Source organism: Trachypithecus francoisi, unplaced genomic scaffold, assembly GCF_009764315.1.
Source record: "Trachypithecus francoisi isolate TF-2019V2 unplaced genomic scaffold, Tfra_2.0 Lachesis_group0, whole genome shotgun sequence".
Lineage (NCBI taxonomy): Eukaryota > Metazoa > Chordata > Mammalia > Primates > Cercopithecidae > Trachypithecus > Trachypithecus francoisi.
Genome location: NW_022681453.1, coordinates 23,404,713 through 23,423,877, shown reverse-complemented (window position 1 = coordinate 23,423,877; position 19,165 = coordinate 23,404,713). Strand labels below are relative to the sequence as shown.

The window sequence follows — 19,165 nt, the reverse complement described above, 5'->3', positions numbered from 1 at the left end:
GAACATGGAGAGAAGTAGGAACTTTCATACTGTTTGCATGATTGTCACTTGATAATATTTTTGGCGGACAATGTAGTGTTATTTTTCTACATTAAATATGCTTACCCTTAGACTGAACAGTCTCAGGTCTGGGATCCTAAAGATCCTAGATCCTTACCCTTAGACTGAACAATCTCAGATCCTAAAGTATGTCCCTGATTGTATGCACAAGGGCAGTTATTCCAGTTGATTGGAATAGAAAGCAATTAACAGCATTATCAGTTATCTATTGCTGCATATCAAACTACTGCAAATGTAGCAGCTTAAAACAAAAACATTTAGTATCTGTTTCTGTAGATTGAGCATCTGGGTAGAGTTTAGCTGGGTCCTCTGCTTAATGGTCTCTCACAGCACATGAAGATATTGGCTAGGGCTGGGGATTCATCTGAGACTCGAATGCGGGGGGAGCCACTTCCAAACTCACATGGTTATTAGCAGGATTCAGTTACTTGTAGGCTTTTGGCCAGAGACTGCCCTTAGTTCCTTGCCACATGGGACCTTCTATAAACAAGCAAGAGAAGAGTCTGTTAGCAAGAGGCAAGTTACAATGTCTTGTACTCTAATCACAGTAGTGACATCTTATTACTCGCTCCGTTCTATTGATTAGAAGGAAGTCATGAGGCCAGCCCACTCTCAAGGGCAAGGGATTACACAGGGATATGAATAGCAGGAGGTAGGGATTATGGGGAGGGGGTCATCTTAGAGCTTGCCCCATGACAACCCAATGTCCATTCAGAAGGACAAGGGTAAATAAATTATTATGGTAGCACCACACCATGGGAAACACTGGTCATTCATGAAGAATAATGTCAATATAAGTGTGCACAGACTTGGCAAAATTTTCTGAACCTATTTTTCCCCATGTCCCACTCCCCAAACCTATTGTCAAGTGAATAAAACAAGCAAAGCTAGTTTGCAAACAATGCACATATTGTGACACCATTTGTGTGGAAACAAAATATTTTCCAAATGAAACATGTTTATGCATACATATATATGCATTTATTACAAAGGAAAAAGCTTGGGAGGAGGTATATCTACTCTGTTGATCGTGGTTACCACTGGAAGCTGTGGGTTCAGGGTGGAGGTAGGCATAATGGTCAACATTCTCATTTTATTCCTCATACTTATTGATAGCTTGACTTTCGCTTTTTGATTTTTTTATGGTGGGAATATATTTACGTATTGTAGATTTTTTTTCTAAAATGAACTGAAACTGGGAAGCTGGGGCTTTCATCCAGTAGTGTTAATTTTTGGAAGTGTAACATGTTATCCCTAAGTGTATCCTGATTGTGCCTTTTTATTGTGCAGATTTTAACAGTTTGCTTGGTTTTCCATCCCAGCTTTATCTCAGATGTTTCCAACTACACTTGGAACAACGAGGCCAATAAAGGCTTTGTTGTCCTAGACCCATGAGCTGTTCTGGAAGTACAGGAGAAGTGCTGGGCAGTAGCGAGCTAGCAGCTGGATCCTATCGAGCACCTTTCTTTCCCAGACACAAAAGAAGAACCACAGCAGCCACCCAGAGTGGAGTCTGGTGCTGCAGGGCACATCTGGGAGGTCACAGAAAGGGATGTGGGACAAAGAGTTCCTTTTCATGGTGTGTCTTCTTGTTAGTTCCATAACCGACTTTGTCATCAGAAGATGAGCCCAGGTTCCCACGGTAGAGGTGCAGTTCAGGAGCCACCGCTCACTGGTGACCCTGGGTGGGCTGCCTCATCCCTCTGTGCTCCAGTGTCCTCCTCTGTAAAATGGTGATGGCCGTCCTATCACTCTTCCGAGTTTGCTGTGAGAATTAAATGAGCTGATACAACTGAAGCACTTGGCTTAGTGCCCAGACCGTATTAAGCACTCCAGGAAGGTGAAACATCTGCTGCCATTATTGATGTTGTTGTCTATTGTTACTAACAAAAGTTAGCATTTTCTAAATCCTTACCAGGGTCCTCTCCCCAGCTCCGTGATCACTGCTTTACATGCAGGATCTCATTGAATCCACCCTAACTTCTGGTGTTAATTTTCTCATTTTACAGACAGGAACTCTGAGGCTCAGAGAAAGTCAGTTAGCCTCCCAAGTTCATAAGCTGGGAAGTGATGGTGCCAAGATTTGAACTTGGGTCTGTCTGCAAAGCTTCTGCTCTTCACAATCATGCTTTATTGCTTTGTAGGCCTTAACACCCACATTATTTTGCTCTCATGATAATGAGAAAGCTTCATCAGGCACCAGAGGACTTGGGAACAGAATAGAGCACTTAGGAGAGGACTAGCTGGGATTTACTGCTGTAAAGATATGAAAGAAACATGAGGACAAATGGTTGAGTGAAGAGTCAGTGTGGGAAACTGTCCACAACTTTCTCAGAAACTAATCCATCAAGGAGATCAAAATTAAACAAAGATAAATTGGATTTGACTTCCACAATTAATTTGGTTGACATGTGTATGTTTGTATACAATCTTTGTACTCAACAGAGGACACTCATTCTTGTCACACACATGGAATTTACACAAATTGACCAACACTTCCCTTTTCTATGGTAGTGTACTTACAGGCACTGCCACAGAACTACAAGACTTCAGGGAGAATCATTCAGTAAGAGCTTTCTAGAATGTCTGTTATGGTCCATATGAGCTTCTAGATATGGGATATGGTTTGGCAGTGTCCCCACCCAAATTTCGTCTTGAATTGTAGTTCCTATAATCTCCATGTGTTGTGAGAGGGACCCGGTGGGAGGTAATTGAATCATGGGTGTGGTTTCCTCATGCTGTTCACGTGATAGTGTATGAGTCTCATGAGATCTGGTGGTTTTTTAAGTACCTGGCATTTTTCCCCTGCTGCCACTCATTTGCTCTCCTACAGCCCTGTGAAGAGGTGCCTTCCATCATGACTGCAAGTTTCCCGAGGCCGCCCCAGCCATGCAGAACTTTGAGTCAATTAAACCTCTTTTCTTTATAAATGACTCAGTCTCGGGTATGTCTTTATTAGCAGTGTGAGAATGGACTAATACAATATATTGACACACACATCCTATTTCGTGGTAATGAATAGTGGAAATATCTTCCTCATCTTATCTATGAGGCGATTATGGGTTAGACACTAATCTACCAAAGGCATATCATTTGCAAATGGTGGCACAGAGAAGGAGACCTTAGGGGCTTCCTGGTTCCGAGGCATGGCAGCATCCTTCTTCCAATGTGCTGTGCCTGCTCAGGGGATCAGAGGCTCAATGACCCCCTTAGTAGGCACAGCACATTAGGCATAGCACATTGAGCACATTTTAGGAGAAAACATTTCTTGAAGCATTTCTTACAAATACCATTCTTCTCCTCAAACTTGTTTTCTGAAATAAAGCCTCAGACCAAGAATGTAAGTCTGATAAGAATGCAAGGCAGACAAAGGAAAGTGTCAGTAAGAATGTGCAGAAATTGAGATCCTCTTACCTTGCTGATGGTAATATAAAATGGTGCAGCCATTTTGGAAACAGTTTGGCAATTCCTCAAAATATTAAACATAGAATTACCGTATGACCCAGCAATTCCACTCCTAAATGTCTACGTAAGAGAATTGAAAACATATGCATGAGTGTTCACAGCAGCGTTACTCATAATAGCCAAAAAGTGGAGACAACTCAAAAGTCAATTAACTGATAAATAAATAAGCAAAAGATGGTATATCCATACAGTGGATAAAAAAGAATGAAGTCTTTATCCATGCCACAAAACAGATGCCCGTGAAAACATTATGCTAAAAGAAAAGTCAGTCAACAAAGAAAAGTCAACATACTGTGTAATTTTATGTATATGAAATGTCTAGAAGAGACAAATCTATGGATACTGAAAGTAGATTCATGGTAGCCTAGAGTTTAGGGGTGGGTGGGATGGGAGTGACTGCTGATGAGTACTCTGTATGGGGTTTCTCTGTGGGGTAATGAAAATGCTCTAAAATTACATTATGGTGATGGTTAGACAACTCAAAACTACTGAATTGTTCACTTTTGTGAAACTTTTGTTGCATGTGAATTATATCTTAATAAAGCTGTTTTAAAAAAGAGAATGCAAGCCTGACTTGCCAAGATGCCCTTCTCTTGAAAACTAAGTGAACAAACATCTGAAATTTGTATTTTCTGTATGAAAGTATGCAGAACTGGGGGAGATGAATTCCAGGAGACAAATCAGTAAAGACTAGAGAAAGCAGCAGTTGAGCCTTAAAGATTGACAGCCCTTAAATGTGCCTTAAAGAATGAAATAGATTTGGGCATAATAGAAAGGATATTCTAGATGTAAGGAATGGTGTGAGCCAAGCTCTAGAGGGGAAAAGACATGAACAGAAAACATGGGAAAACATTGTTTTCTTCCAACATTGTTTAAATTGAACGAAGAAGACATACTGCATTTTAAAATCACGCTAACAAATACTCACAGGTATGGAGAACTTTTACATAATTTTATATTAAGAGTCAAAAAGAAAAATACAAAAAACTTAACAGAAGCTCACTTTACAAGAAATGCTCGTAGGTGACCTTTATTCTGTTAAACAAAATATAGCAATAATAGCTTCCAATAAGAAATTACTAAATTTGGAGCTACTAGTAATATTTTTATCATTTTATTTTATTATTTTTGAGACAGGGTCTTTCTCTGTTGCCCAGGCTGGAATGCAGTGGTGCAATCACAGCTCACTGCAGCCTCAACTTCCCAGGCCCAAATAATCCCCCCACCTTAGCCTCCTGAGTAGCTGGGACTACAGGTGTGCGCCATCATGCCCAGCCTACTTGAAAAATATTAACCATGAAAACCAATTTAATGCTAGCACATCCACTTTCAGTAATCATCTGATCAAAGAGAAAATATCTTTCTTTGGTTGGGTGGCTCATGCAGGGTTGTCACAAGCAAAGCTGTGCTCAGCTTGATAAAATGGCATGTGGCATTTCTTATAGCAACATTTGCCTTCTTAGAAAAGAACCTTCACATGGCAGGTAGCCAGAGTGATAACTGTCTTGAAGCCCTGAGAAGATTCATTCCAAGTCCAGGGCAAACCAGAAGTCCTTTTATTCATAGAAAGATGTATTAAACATCTTTATCGCTCTCCCTTCTACAGACATCTTAGCAAGCTTCATAGCTTATTTGTTGTCTACTTTTGGTTCTCTGCTCAGAACTTTTATGATTCTCCATGTTAATCAAGTAAAGGCAGCAGTGAAGAACAGAATATCTCAGTCAAATTAAATTCCTACCTCTCTCTAGGACTGGAATAAAGCTCATTAAGTGAAGATGAGTCCTGCTTTTTCAGAAAATGAATCAAGACAGAATACAGATACAGCCACTAGTTAAGAAGAAATCAGTAAGTAACAAATAATAAATGATGAAAAACCTCTAACATGCGGTCCATGAGGTCTTGTGCAAGCAGAAAAGCACGTGGATGCCACATAGCCCAGGCAAAGCTAGCTCCAAAGGAGTGAGACCACTCAGTAGACCTAGGCTAAAAGCCATGCATATCCCCTCTCCCCATCAGTATTTATGAGTCAGAGGTTTTGGTTCCTCTTACCAGCAAGAAGAGGAATAATAGCAGCTGGTCTGAGGGCAGGTGGCAAAAGGTGTGCCAGGAAGATGGTTGTAAAATGTGAGAGTTCCCTGACACCCCTCGAAGGATGTGCGACAGGGGTGTGGCTTGTCTGTTCGGCCAACGTGCCTACCCAAACCCCTTATGGGAGGGGGAGCTTGCAGATGGGCAGGTGTAGAGGAGCTGGGGCAAGTGCTTTGGGGCTCTGGTCCCATGGTAGCATCTAAGAGTGGGTGCCTGTGACTCCCAAAGCCTAAGTGGGCATGTGCCACAGTGAGCTCTTTTAGCCTTGCCATCCACAGACAGCTTAAGCATTAACCAGCTCAGTATCCTCTTGGTACTGAGGTACCAAGTGTATAGGAAGACTCAGGTTGCACACGAACTTAAAGGACGAATGCAGGAGTTTTACTGAGTGGTGGAGGTAGGGCTCAGTGGGATGGATGGGGACCTGAAAGGCGAATGGAGTGGGGAGATGATCTTCCCCTGGAGTTTGGCTGTCCAGCAGCCAATCTCTCTGACTATTCCCAGCCAAACTCCTCTCAGCATTCAGACACTCATTCTCTTCTCTCTGCCACGCTGTTCTGCTGTTCTTCTACTCTTCTGTTCATTTTCGTCTGCTTCTGGAGTCTGGGGTCTGGGGTATACATGGGTGCAGAGTAAGGGAGCATGGCAGGACAAATGCAACTTTGAGGCATGTAAACGTGAATGCTTGTTCCCATTTAGGGCCAAGAGTTTCCAGTCTTGAGGGTGGGGCCTTTGCCGGGGACCCACCCTCTTCTACCCAGTACTTCCTTGTCTCTTCTCTGTATCAGCTGGGTCAATAATTTGGGAAGAGGGAGTAAGATGCAATATCTTGGAGGGCTAGATGACTGACGAGGCAGCCTAAGCTCTGCTTAGGGCACTCATAAATGAGGGCTCAATCCTCTTGTTCCCTTTCCTCTCAACAAAGAAAGTGCATGAGAGAGAGGCAAAGGCTCAGGTTCCTAAAAGTTATAATCTGGCCTGATACTCTGCTGCTAGTGTTGCATCTATGACTAATGTCACAACTAGTACCAGCACTACTAATAGGGATAAATTCCTTTGGTGGGGCTCTTTACATATCATTTCTGAACATCCTCACAGGCACTAGATGACTTGAACTAAAACAAGGCCAATTCACAGCTAAGGAACATGAGGTCTGTGGTCCCCTAACATGGTGGGGCTGGAATTCAAACCCAGCCACCAAAACCCTGGTCCATCTAGGGCACCAGGACTCAAAGATGAAAACGCTTTACTGAGTTCATTTATGGGGGAGAAGTGAAGAGGACCCTCAGCTGAGTAAGTCTTGAAGTGGGGGCCATTGGCTGAGAAACCAGCAATCACGCAGTTTTGTTTTATTAATTCCATGCTGGAGTTCCATAGTTGGGTCAGTCAGTTTGTAAGTTACCTCTTGAACAGTAGCTGAACTACCCAGAGTGCATGATTGGAAAAGAGGAAATGGGGGAGGCTAGTCCTCCTGAACCTCTCACAGGAGAGAAATACGGTTTTCTTCAGCTCCTACAGACAGGTTCCTGGGGCTATCTGGGGCTGGAGCCTCTAGGCAAGCTGATTTGAACTGCATCCAAGCGGATGTCATGCTTCAAAGAGTCAGGCCCCCCGGGGGCCGAGGCTGAACCTGAGTACTGGAAGGGGACCGGGGGATGGAATTCAGGCACTGCCCTCCCATATCCCAGGCCCGGGAGGGTTTGTTTAACCCCTCAGGGGTGCTGTGTGCCTTCCTTGTCGAGGTGGTTTGTGGCTTCGTGAAGCGATATTTATAGAGTGCTCTGTGATTCTTGGGTGAACATTCGTTTTATAAATGAATGATCAAATTTATTAGCAACGAGTAACTAACCCGTCTACATTTATTTTGTTGATAATACAAATTTACAAGGTTTTAATTGCCAGTTTTAAAACCCCCAAAACCCATAAATAAATACACGGGTAATAAAATATCTTCTCACTGTGCCCTTGACTTCTGTAGTTACATGAGGGCTTATGGGAATGTCTGAAGGAGCTTTCAGATGGAATCACAAAACTTATTTGAAAGGACTCAGGGCCAGAAACAGTCTAATTCAAACCTGGCTGGTGGTAATTTCATGTATGTTAACCAAAACGCTACTAGTGATCATGATTATTAATAATTTGCTTTATAATGCTTATTCATGTTAATAATCTCCTTTTATTCTATTATCTCATTTACTGCCCTGTGACTTTGCTACTTGGAGTGTGGTCTCCAGATCAGCCACGTCGGTATGGCCTGATAGCTTATGAAAATTCTGAGCTCTCAAGCCCCACCTCAGACCTACTGAGCCTGAACCTATGGCATCATAAGATCCCCAGGTGATTTGTGTGCACATTGTAGTTTGAGATTTGCTGCATTATGAGGTGTTTTATTCTCTCCCATTTCACAGCCAAAACAACTGAGCTCCAGAGAGATTCGATACATCACCCATAGTCCCATGCCAAGCTGAATTTGAATCTGGTCTCTCGTAGTCAGAGCTTTCAACAGTAAGCCAGACGCTGCAGGTGTCCACCACGAGTCCAGAAGCATGGACTTGTGAGGACAGTGATGACAGTCTTGGGTCCCCAAAGTAGTGACTTCACTGGGCTCAGGTCCATTGGTTGTATACTCAGCTGTTTGTACCTACATCCTTCAGACCCAGTGTGCAGGAGGCTCAACCTCTACACGATGCACTTCAGAGAAGCCAAGGGACAGTTTGAGGTTGTGATCAAGTGTGGTCCCACATAACATTTTCTTTCAAGGGTAGAAATGATGGCCTACTTATTGCTTAAGAAGAAAGTAACCTGTTTGAAACAGTAATCTGCATCCTAGAAAGTCAGAGAATGTCTGAGGTCAAAGTGAAGTGGTAAATTGAGTACATTCATTAATAGCAATGAGAGTTTACTATGTGTCAGTCACTGTTCTGAATACCAAGAATAGAGCAGGGGTACAAAACTAAGTCCCTGACCACAAAGAGGAAGAAAGTTAACAAGATGATTTGAGCCATTCCTGTGTCTCTCCACCAGAATCTAAAGGAAGTCAAGTCAAATCTTTATCTTCAATATTGATCTGATGGATGCAAATGTCAACTGGAACAGGACCCATGCAAATCACCCAGACTCCCTGAGTTCCCTATTTCTCTCTGTAATGGCAGACTTAACTCAATCTGTTCTCACCTTGAATGCACCTACTTTATCCAAGACAGGAGGTCTTCATCTGTCTGACTGAGCCCTTTTTATATCATTCAGGGTGAGTTTCTAAGTGTGAAGAGAAAGAAAGGCTATTGGGATACATGTACCTGGAGCCTAGCTATTGGGCATCTCTCCTACGAGACACTCTTCTAGCATTGTACTCAGCAACTCTGAACTCAGTTTGCCTACCTGTCAAGTGGGTGGGTAAATAATATCCTCTTTATTGCTGCAATGGTGTATGTGACTTTGGTGACTAGAAAATATGCAGATGTTTTCAGAACTAAAGTGGTTTGTGTTTGTACACAGACCTCTCCTTTTTCTGAACCCAATGGTAAAACTGTTTTAAAACCACCTTCTCTTTCTGTGCTTTGTCGAAATCATTCAGAGTGCCTTCTGAGACCAGGGCCTTCTAAATTTATGACTTGTCATCTAGAACTTTCCCCTAAGGACAAAGTTCCTCTGCAAAGGATACTCTCCATTGAGCACCATTTTCCAAGAGTTGTATGGGGGCTGGGAGAAGAGAGACTGACTCTTCCAACGGAACCACAAACAATGGGATTTGCATGAGCCAAACCTCATCCAGGGCTCTGAAAACTACCCCTGGTGGCTCTTTGAGGTGGGGGACTAGACAGACGAAGATCCTATACAATTGCCCTTTGTTTCTAATTTATTATAAATTATTTTAGGATTATTGAATGAATAGGAATTTAAGGATATGGTTTCATCTTTCTGGGTGTTCCCTTATTAGATTCCTACAGCTTAAACCAACCCAGGCCACCCAATAAAAAAGACTTGGATGCCTGAGTCAACTAATTGGCTCTGTCCTTTCATGGATTCAAAGTATAATTATGTAGCAGTCATTGGTCTCAGTTGCTGGATTAAAAAATGGGCAAATCCCATGGGATCCCTGCCCTCAAGGTGTCTTAGACACTTTAGACAGTGGCAAATATAAAACTCAGACATTAAAAATGGGTAGTGTCTCACGGTCTAAACATGGATATTTGGTCTACTACTCTTGTGTATAAGGGGTTCATTATGAATATTTGTGGATTTCCTGGAAAGGGAGTTTTTGGGGCAGATGCCACAAAAGGTGTCTATGAATATCATTTAGAATTCCTCACCAGACAGAATAAAGGGATATTTGTTTTCTATCATCTTTTTCCCCTCTAGTACTGAATGACAAGACAAACATTGTCTCTAACCCAAATAGAGCTTATAATACTTTAGTTAAGAGAAGTTATATAGAAACAAAACATAATATAATATTGTGAAATGTGGTAACTACTTGGAAATGACCAAGGTACTGTTTTCATGGATGTTTCCTTTTCTACTAAAAGTAGCAACTTCTACATATATAAAACTTTCGATTAAGTCCAAGTCTTCAGAGAAAGAGTACAATCAGAGAATAAGGGCATTGGGTTGATAGAGAAGAAAAGTGGTTGAGGGAGTGTGTTAATCCTTTCTCATGCTGCTAATAAAGATATACCTGAGACTAGGTAATTTATAAAGGAAGGTTTAATGGACTCACAGTTCCACATGGCTGGGGAGGCCTCACAAGCATGGCAGAAGGTGAAGGAAGATCAAAGGCCCATTTTACATGTCAGCAGGCAGGAGAGCATGTGCAAGAGAACTCTCCTTTATAAAACCATCAGATCTTGTGACACTGACTGTCACGAGAACAGCATGGGAAAACCTGCTCCATGATTCAGTTACCTCCCACCAGGTCCCTCCCACGACACATGGGGATTATGGGAGCCACAATTCAAGATGAGATTTGGGTGGGGACACAGTCAAACCCTATCACAGAGTGATCTAGGAAGTCCTCTCAGAGGATATGGTACTTTGGTTGTGACTTGAAGAATAAGAACTTAGCCAAAGGGGTGGGAGTTGTCATAGGCAGCAGACTTACAAGCAGACAACAAAACATATGTGACCCCCTAAGTGGGTCAAAAGCTGGGTGGTTTCCAAGAACAGCAAGAAGGTCAATGCAGCTGCAACTGCACTGCAGTAATGGAGAGGAGAGTGAGCTGAGATGATGTTGGAAAGGACAGGAAGCACTAGATCAGGCAGGTTATGCAGGTAAGCAGTGAGCCATTGACATGATCTGCCTTAATAATGCCCTCTGGCAAATGTATGGGAAACAGACTGAGGGGGTTGCCATGGAAGCCGGAGAGCACTTAAAAAGTTATTGAAACAGTTGCAACCAAAGATGGCCCAGGTTACAATGGTAGAGATGAAGAGAAGAAATTCAAATTTTATTTGGGGTATTAGAGTTCATAGATTTGTTGATTCATTAGATGTTGGAGGATTAGTTGAAGATGCTTTCAGATTTTTAGTTTGAAGTCTTGGGTGGATATGTGGATCAGTTAACAAAGATTAGCTAAGATGGTAGGAGGAACTGGTTTTGAGGGAGAGGCCAAGTGCGAGCAGAGAGACCCTCATCCTGAAGACATGACTGTGCAGAGATGCAGGAAAGTTGCCCCAGCCAAGATGTTACTGTTACTCTGTTTTGGCTCATCAGAAAAGACAAAAGTGTCTTGAGTGATTATTGCTGCTTGCCCTGAGCAGAAAGTTAATGGTGAATTTGTTGGGTACTTGCCATCCATGCCCTATCAGATATAGGACAATGACTGGATATAGGACTTGGAACATTAGTAAATCTTGTTTAAAGCCTTTCTCTTGCCAAGCACTATTCTAGACACTGTCAGGGAATGTGTAATGACTAGCTGACAAGAGCCGATTGCAATGTTTTCCTTCAGGTTTTAATGCAAGCATCATCAAGGAAACTAAAAAGCATTTTGTTTCTTTTAGAGTGGTAAGTGTGCACTATAAGTAGATGGTACAGATGTCCATGGCTGGAAAGACTCAGACCGACCCTGGAGTCTGGAGTTTTATACACGTAACAACTCTCAGTAGAATGGGATGGCCATAAAAATTTGCAACTACAGGATAAATATTCTATCCACAAATCTTTTTCATTATTTTACTACTTGACTAAAAGGAGATTTGAGTTTTGCACTTTGAAGCTTTCAGCTGTGGACTGCTAAGGGTGATACTCTTGATGGGAATAGTACTTCAATTCCAGAGCTCATTTCAAATAGCACTGGGTCCAAGGCCAAGTGCCTTGTGTCATTGGCCGGTCAAACCATACTGAGTATGCCCATTACAAACATATCTTTATTGCGTTTTATCTCTTTAAAGCTGCAACATTTTTTGGCAGCTGGAGCTGCTTCTCTGGATCCAGTTAGTGGCTATAAAGGAGGCTCAGGTTTCTGGCAGTCAATCAGAACACAGGTGGAGCCGGCCCATGCACCCCGACAGCCTCTTGGCCTAGGCTAAATGGGGATTTAGTGGACCTCCTTGGGATTGGGGTGGGGGGACTCACATTTCCAGTGGAAAGAAAGTAAATCCAGAATCCAGGAAGGGACAGGCAGCTTACAATAATAGTCTCTTACCTCTGTACTGTGCTGTACATTTCACACTTTATATATTATTATATCACACAATAATATATATTTCAGAGGATATATATATGTTATTATTCTTTTTCCTTACTACCTGACCCTCAAAAAAGTCCTGTGAGGTATATGTTGTTATCCTCATTTTATAGATTTGGAAACCAAAGTTTACAAAGAGAAGGTGCTTTGACCAAAGCCACAGACTAATAAATGGGACTTAAGTGAAGCTGTGACCTCAAGTCTAACCTTCAAAGGCAAGCTTGAAGAGAAGTAAAAAGGAACTAAAATATATTGTATTTTACTTTGTGCCAGGCACAGTACAGTGCTGAGGCAGAAAGAAGAATCAAATACTGTTTGCAACTTCATTTGTCATATCTGCCACTACTCAAGAGAAGCCATGAGGTCTAAAACAAATAGTATAAACTAATGTCACAGGGATTGAATTGATACTAGAATTTACATGTGCCCTTGGTCATATTTAGTGAAAATGTGAGAATGATTTAGAACAGAGGTCAGCACACTATGGCCCATGGGCCAAATCTGGCCTGCTGCCCATTTTTGTAAATCACAGCCTATTGGAGCACAGCCATGCCCATTTATTTACACACTGCCCGTGGCTGCTTTTGTGCCATGATGACAGGGTTGGCTCATTGAGACAGAGACTGTAAGGCTTGTGAAGACTAAAATACTTACTTATCTGGACCTTTACAGAAAAATGTGCATACACTTGATTTAGAAATGTTTTTTCATCTTGACTTGAATCGTGGACTCATCCTTCCTTTTTAAAATAGGAATCATAGTGAAGGGTAGATAGCAAACTAACTAAGAATATAAATTTAGTACTTAAAGCGCTTGGATGAGATCTCTGTAATACCATCTGTATGTGAAGCTGGGATTGTCTGGGACATGGCAGAAATGTTTGAGGACAACTGAAGGGAAAAGTTAACCATGAAGTATCTGTTAGTGTTGCCTGCCATGGATGGAAAAATAGAGCAAAGGGGTGTACAGTTCAGGGTTGGTTAACTGTATAGAAACAATCCCTATATCTTGGTGTCTTACCTTTCTTGCTTGTGTCACAATCCAATGTAGAGTGAGCATTATGCTCCATGCAGTCATTCAGGGACCCAGGCACCTTCATGGTGTGGCTCTACCATCTCCCAGGGCCTCAGAGACCTCCAGTGGATCCTTTGCATCTAGCAGATGAGAGGGGAGTGAGTGTGAGGAACAGATCAGGAGATTTTAGGGTCCATTCCTGGAAGTAACACACATCCCTTCTGCCAGCATTCTGTGAGGAATAACTAGTCACATGTCCTCACATGTGAGGGGGCTGGGGAAATGCAGTTTAGAAGTTTGCCAACGATGAAAGAAACATGAATACTGGTGAAAATAAGCTAGATTCTGCCTCAATGGTCTGGAGATCTAACCAGATAAAGTGTCTTAGGTTTACATGCTGCTTGGCTAGGGAGTCTCCCCAATCCCTCTTGCCCTCGTCTCTGTCTCCTTTGCTCTCTTGCTTCCTATTTCTCCTCACTCCCTCTTTTCCTCCCTCTCTTTCTTATCTATTTATAATCAATCTGTATAGCCTGGTCCTTGGTCATAACAACTACAAAAACTGTTAAAAACTAGTCCCTGTTCTGTGTTATCTATGTTTCCAATCCAGCCTAAATTGATAGAGAAAAAAATCAGAAAAAAAAAATAAATGCAAGAATCCTACCTCTAACACAGCAAAGTGATGGAAGGGGGAGCATGGGCACCATGCTGTGGAGCAGGATGGACGGGGAACATTTGGCTTATGTATGTATGAGTTTAAAGTGGTATTTAATTAAAAAGTTGCAAGCTCATGAAACAAAGGATTTTGTTTGGCTCTCCTTTGTACAATCCCAGTTTCTAAGAAACAATAACTTGTAATTTATGGGTTCCCTTTTCACAGAAGTATGGAAGTTATATGTAGCTCATGTTTGAATGAGAGAAAAAAAAAGTCCCTGATGATAACTCATTATCTGTCTGGCTAACAAAGAAAAAAGTACAAATCCTGGAACATCTTTCTTTGCCATTTCATATTTATGACACATCCTATTGGTAAAACGTTATTCTCAAGGCAAGCTCTGGAGTTGATTATTTTTTGTGTTCTCATTCTTCATCATTGCATCATCAAAAAAAGAATCCTGGGCCAGATGGAAGCTTTCCTCCTTTGGGATCATGGGTGGAAAAAAGACTGTGTGAAACCATGGATGGCCTGCAACCACTTTTAAGAGGAAGATGGTCATGTCTCTTCATAATTCTCAGGCTTGGCATGGCCTTATTGAAGTTTACTCTGAGGAATGTTCTGGCTAGGGGTACAGATTGGTGTAGAGGCATTCTGAGCTCCTCTGAGAGTGACGTCTTATTCTTTTCATGGGCACTTGACCCTCTGGAATTATTTTTAGCTACATTGGTTGGCATGTATGGTTCGTTGTCTCCCTCAACAGGCCTGCAAACTCAGTGAGTGGAGGAGACTCCTTTTTTGGCTTGTTCATTGCAATCTTCCAAGTGCCTAAAGCAGGGCTTGGCACTCTAAATATTTTGGGAAAGGGGAATGAATGAGCAAGTGAATGAGTGCATAGTGGTAGTGAATAGATGGCAGGTACCTCTTGTCTCTGCACCCCAATGTCCAGAGATGAGAAATAGACCCTGAGACTTTATGCCTCCCCTTACCTGAAAGCAGCCACTTCCCATTGATTGGGGTCCATGGATTTGTCATCATCAATCACTCTGGAAATTTTTCACGAGAATATAAGTGATCAAATGGTGTTCTGCTGAGTGAAACACTGATGAGAAGCATCAATAAACGTCTTGTTTGTCTCTGAAGGAGAAACTACAGTGATTATCTGTTTGGAGGCCTTAATTCATGTAATCCAACTGTAGTCTAAGGACACTAGACTAGAGAAGTGCTGTGGAAAAGGACACACTTTCAGAAAAATATTTCTTCTAGATTTCAATTATGAAATTTTCTTCTTAATAGAGACCAAATCAATGAGATGCCAGAAAGTGAACATTACACTTCCAACCTGCCTGCCTCTAAGGATGGTAATTCACTCCAGCCCTGATGGGGTCCCTGGGAACAACTCAGACATGGAATCAAAATCTGTTTTTGTTCCCGTGAATGGGTGAGGCTCTGCTTGGCCTCCAGGTGTCCAGTCCTAGAGACAGTGAGATGTAAGTTACCAGCCACTGTCCCTGTCAGGAGGCCTCCTGATTGGTATCTTAGCCTTGACACCTACCCGCTGTAGGACCTTAGGCAGGATACTTAACCTCTGAGGCCAATTTACTCATCTAGAAAATGAGGATACTGACAGCATGCTCCTTTTAGTATTGTTAGGAGGATTAGAAAAAACAGTGCTCTGTAAAAGGTTTAAACACAATGTGAGGCACATAGGAGGAGCTTTGCTCATGTTATTTACATTGCCAAATTTATTATTATTGCAGCTCCCTGCGGGAATCCTGAGGATGGCTGAATATTTTATAGAATGATAAAGAAGATTAGGGTATCACATCATAGGTCGAACTAGATAAACTAGATTATCTTCAATTCATAAAGTCCATGTCTTCTACTTCTCTTTAATTTTTTGTCCCACTTTGGAAAGGGCTTACTAAAAACTAAGCAATTAAAAAAATTCCTTTTGCTAGCAAGTCTCCACAGTCATGCCTGTGGTATAATAAAAAATAAATAAATATTTGGTTTTTGTCCCAGGTTTGTGGCACACAGTTCCTAAAACCCTTGGAATCTCCAGAGTGATGAGTGTCTTTTGTATGCTAATAAGGTGACTGATGTCTGGAGGCCCCAAGATAGCTTCAGGATGGAAACTAGTTGCCAGAAAGACCACACCCTGTGATGGTGATTAGAGGACTCAACTCAGCCCCACCCTTCTACCTCCTGAGAGGGGAGAGGGGCAGGAGATTGAGTCCATCACCAATGGCCAGTGATTTAGTCCACCAGCTCCACATAATGAAATCTCCATAAAAACCCTTAAATGGTGGGGTTCAGATTGCTTCTGAGTTGGCACACACATCTGTTGTAGGACTTTCTTTTTAGGGTTCTTGTCACATGACCAGGAAAGATTAGGCTTGCAGGCACTTTGAAGGGTGAGAAAAATGGAATTTATTGGGCGAAAAGGGAAAAAAAGCAAGAGGAAAAGAAACTCTCAGCAAAGAAAGAGTACGGCTGGTCAGTTTCCTGCCTCACAGATTAAATTCCAGGTTCACTCCAGAACAAAAGAGGCCAGGCTCCTCCCCCTGCAAACAGTGTGAACTTCCCGAGGCTCCACCCCAGTGCACACTCCTCCCAGTGTGCTGGCCAGTTGGAGGTTTTCCGGTGACCCTTTTATACTTGGCTCTCTCACACTGCAGGGCTGGGAGGGGGTTGCCCTGAGATAGCATGGACACTCTGCACACCCCCACACCCTACCCTGTGTATCTCTTCCATTTGGCTGTTCCTGAGTTGCATCGTTTACAATAAACAAGTGAATGTCAGTAAATGAGTTCTGTACACCATTCCAGTAAATTATCAAGCCTGTGGAGTGGGTCATGGGAACCCTGACTTATAGCTGGTTGGTCAGAAGCATGGGTGACCTGGGACTTGCAACTTACATTTGAAGTGGAAGGTAGCCTTCTGGGACTGAGCCCTTAACCTGTAGGGTCCGTGCTAACTGCAGATAGTGTCAAAATTGAATTGAATTGTTAAATACCCAGTTCGTGTCTGCAAAGAATTGAGGAACTGGTGTCAGGGAAAGAAAGCACCTCTCATTTGGTGTCAGTGGTGTGAGTAAAAACATCGCAACACTGAATACGCCCGATGGCATTGCCAGAAATCTCAGTGATTAGAGAGTCATCATGCTCTAAAGGGGACTACAGATCTAATGCATGTCAACTGAAGCTCCCACAGCCAAAGCACAGAGCAGACATCACTAATCAATCAGGGTACTCTTTCTGCCAAGCCCAGGATCAGTCATGCATTTGAGTGCATCGCTCGGAACTGTCTCTCAGTTGATGAGATCGTGACACCTATTTCCTTCCTAATTTAAAGACGACATGAGAAACACAGCCTCTGGTTCTGGTTGAACCACTAACCAGCTGTATGGCATTTAACTTTGCTGTTTTATATTATAAAGCTTATATTTTATTGAAGCCCCAATAAACATTTCTCCATCCTCCTCATAAGCCTATTGAGAGATTGGCAGGAGAGGAAAGTTGACGTTTGATAACAACTTAACTCACATGGAAGTGAGAATTCGCTGAAAATTCCATTTTGGGACTGGTGGTACATCTGTTCTTCAGAGCCCCCAAGATTTCCATGACTTCCTGAGGGGTCTGTTGTTCTCTTACGTTCATCTCAAAACTCCTGCTTCTGGTTAATGTTGTCTCACAGACACTGTCTTCTGTTGGATACACTTACCTGGCTAAGGGACCTTCCTAGCCCTCTTTCTAGATTTCTACCCTCCCTCTTCAGCACATACCTCCTCCACAGGGCCTTCGTGAATTAGCTAAGTTTGGGCAGATGGAAGTGGGTTTGCATAGTGGCCATCTCTGTTCTACAAATCTATTTAGTTATTTTACCATTTAGCACTCCTCCTCTCCTTCTCTCCTCCCTTCTCTTTATCCTTCCTTCTTTATTTCCTCTTCTTTCTTTCTTTTTTTTTTTTTTTTTTTTTTTTGTGACGGAGTCTCGCTCTGTCGCCCGGGCTAGAGTGCAGTGGCCGGATCTCAGCTCACTGCAAGCTCCGCCTCCCGGGTTCATGCCATTCTCCTGCCTCAGCCTCCCGAGTAGCTGGGACTACAGGCGCCCGCCACCTCGCCCGGCTAGTTTTTTTGTATTTTTTAGTAGAGGTGGGGTTTCACAGTGTTAGCCAGGATGGTCTCGATCTCCTGACCTCGTGATCCACCCGTGATCCCAAAGTGCTGGGATTACAGGCTTGAGCCACTGCGCCCGGCCTTCCTCCTCTTTCTTTTAAAAACTTACTGTGCCATCTCTCAAAGTTCTCTGGCTCCTTCCTATATTTTTAGTGCCCTTCTCCCCATCTCTTTCTTGGGCACAACAAAACTCAGATTCTTCCTATCTGAAATTCAATCCTACTTTGGATTTGCTTTCTTTTTCCAGATGCTGACCTGGGCCCTGTCTTTTCATACACAAGTGGGACATTGTGGTGACTAAATAGTGATAGCTCCTTCTCTAAAAAGAACTTTGGTAATAGTCCTTAAAATTATGCATACATGTGCTTGCATGTGTCCACATGTTGTCTCCTGATATCCATTCTTTCATTCTGCCTCATTAATAAGAGCCCTTATTTTTACCTGGCACATCACCACCTGGTTAATAAAATTGCTTCTGCTAACCTAACTTGTAAATTGATGCACCAAGTAACTAAATTAAGATTTAGACAGAATTGTGCGGGATTTATGGGAAGTTACCTGAAAAGGGAGAGAAGATCACCTTCTATTCTTTCCTTCATTCTGCTGTCTGGAATGCCAGTGAAATGGCTGGAATCCCTGCAGCCATCTTCTACCATGAAGACAAGTGCCTACCCTAGTGATGATGGAACAGAGTATGTGATGATTATGTGAAGTGGTCTAGATTCTCTAACTTCCCATTTCTTATCTTTTTGAAATAAAATATTTTTCTTGTTTAAGCTTCTTTTGTTTTCCCCTCAGGCTTAACTATTATAGCAGAGTACAATTCATTATTTTTGAAGCTTGCGTTCTCATGCCTTTCTCTAATTTTACTTTAAGAAACCTATGATATGTATCCCCTTTTTGTTTCTAAGGTTGAATGGGGGTAGATGGGTTGAATGTGAGCTCTTTGTTCTCAAATGATAGAACAGAGGTTCTCCAATGTAATGCAGAAACATGAGTGCTGAAGAGAATCTTCTGC

The 19,165-nt window shown here is 42.3% G+C and overlaps 1 long non-coding RNA gene across 1 annotated transcript; it reads right to left on the bottom strand.

Moving 5' to 3' along the window:
* Positions 1–293: 293 nt before the first annotated feature.
* LOC117076398 lies at positions 294–16,980 on the bottom strand. The gene is made up of 4 exons (XR_004434354.1): positions 16,888–16,980; positions 14,956–15,103; positions 13,321–13,454; positions 294–540 (listed from the first exon to the last, which is right to left on the bottom strand). It is a non-coding gene; the product is annotated as an uncharacterized LOC117076398 (long non-coding RNA).
* Between the last annotated feature and the right edge of the window lie 2,185 nt (positions 16,981–19,165).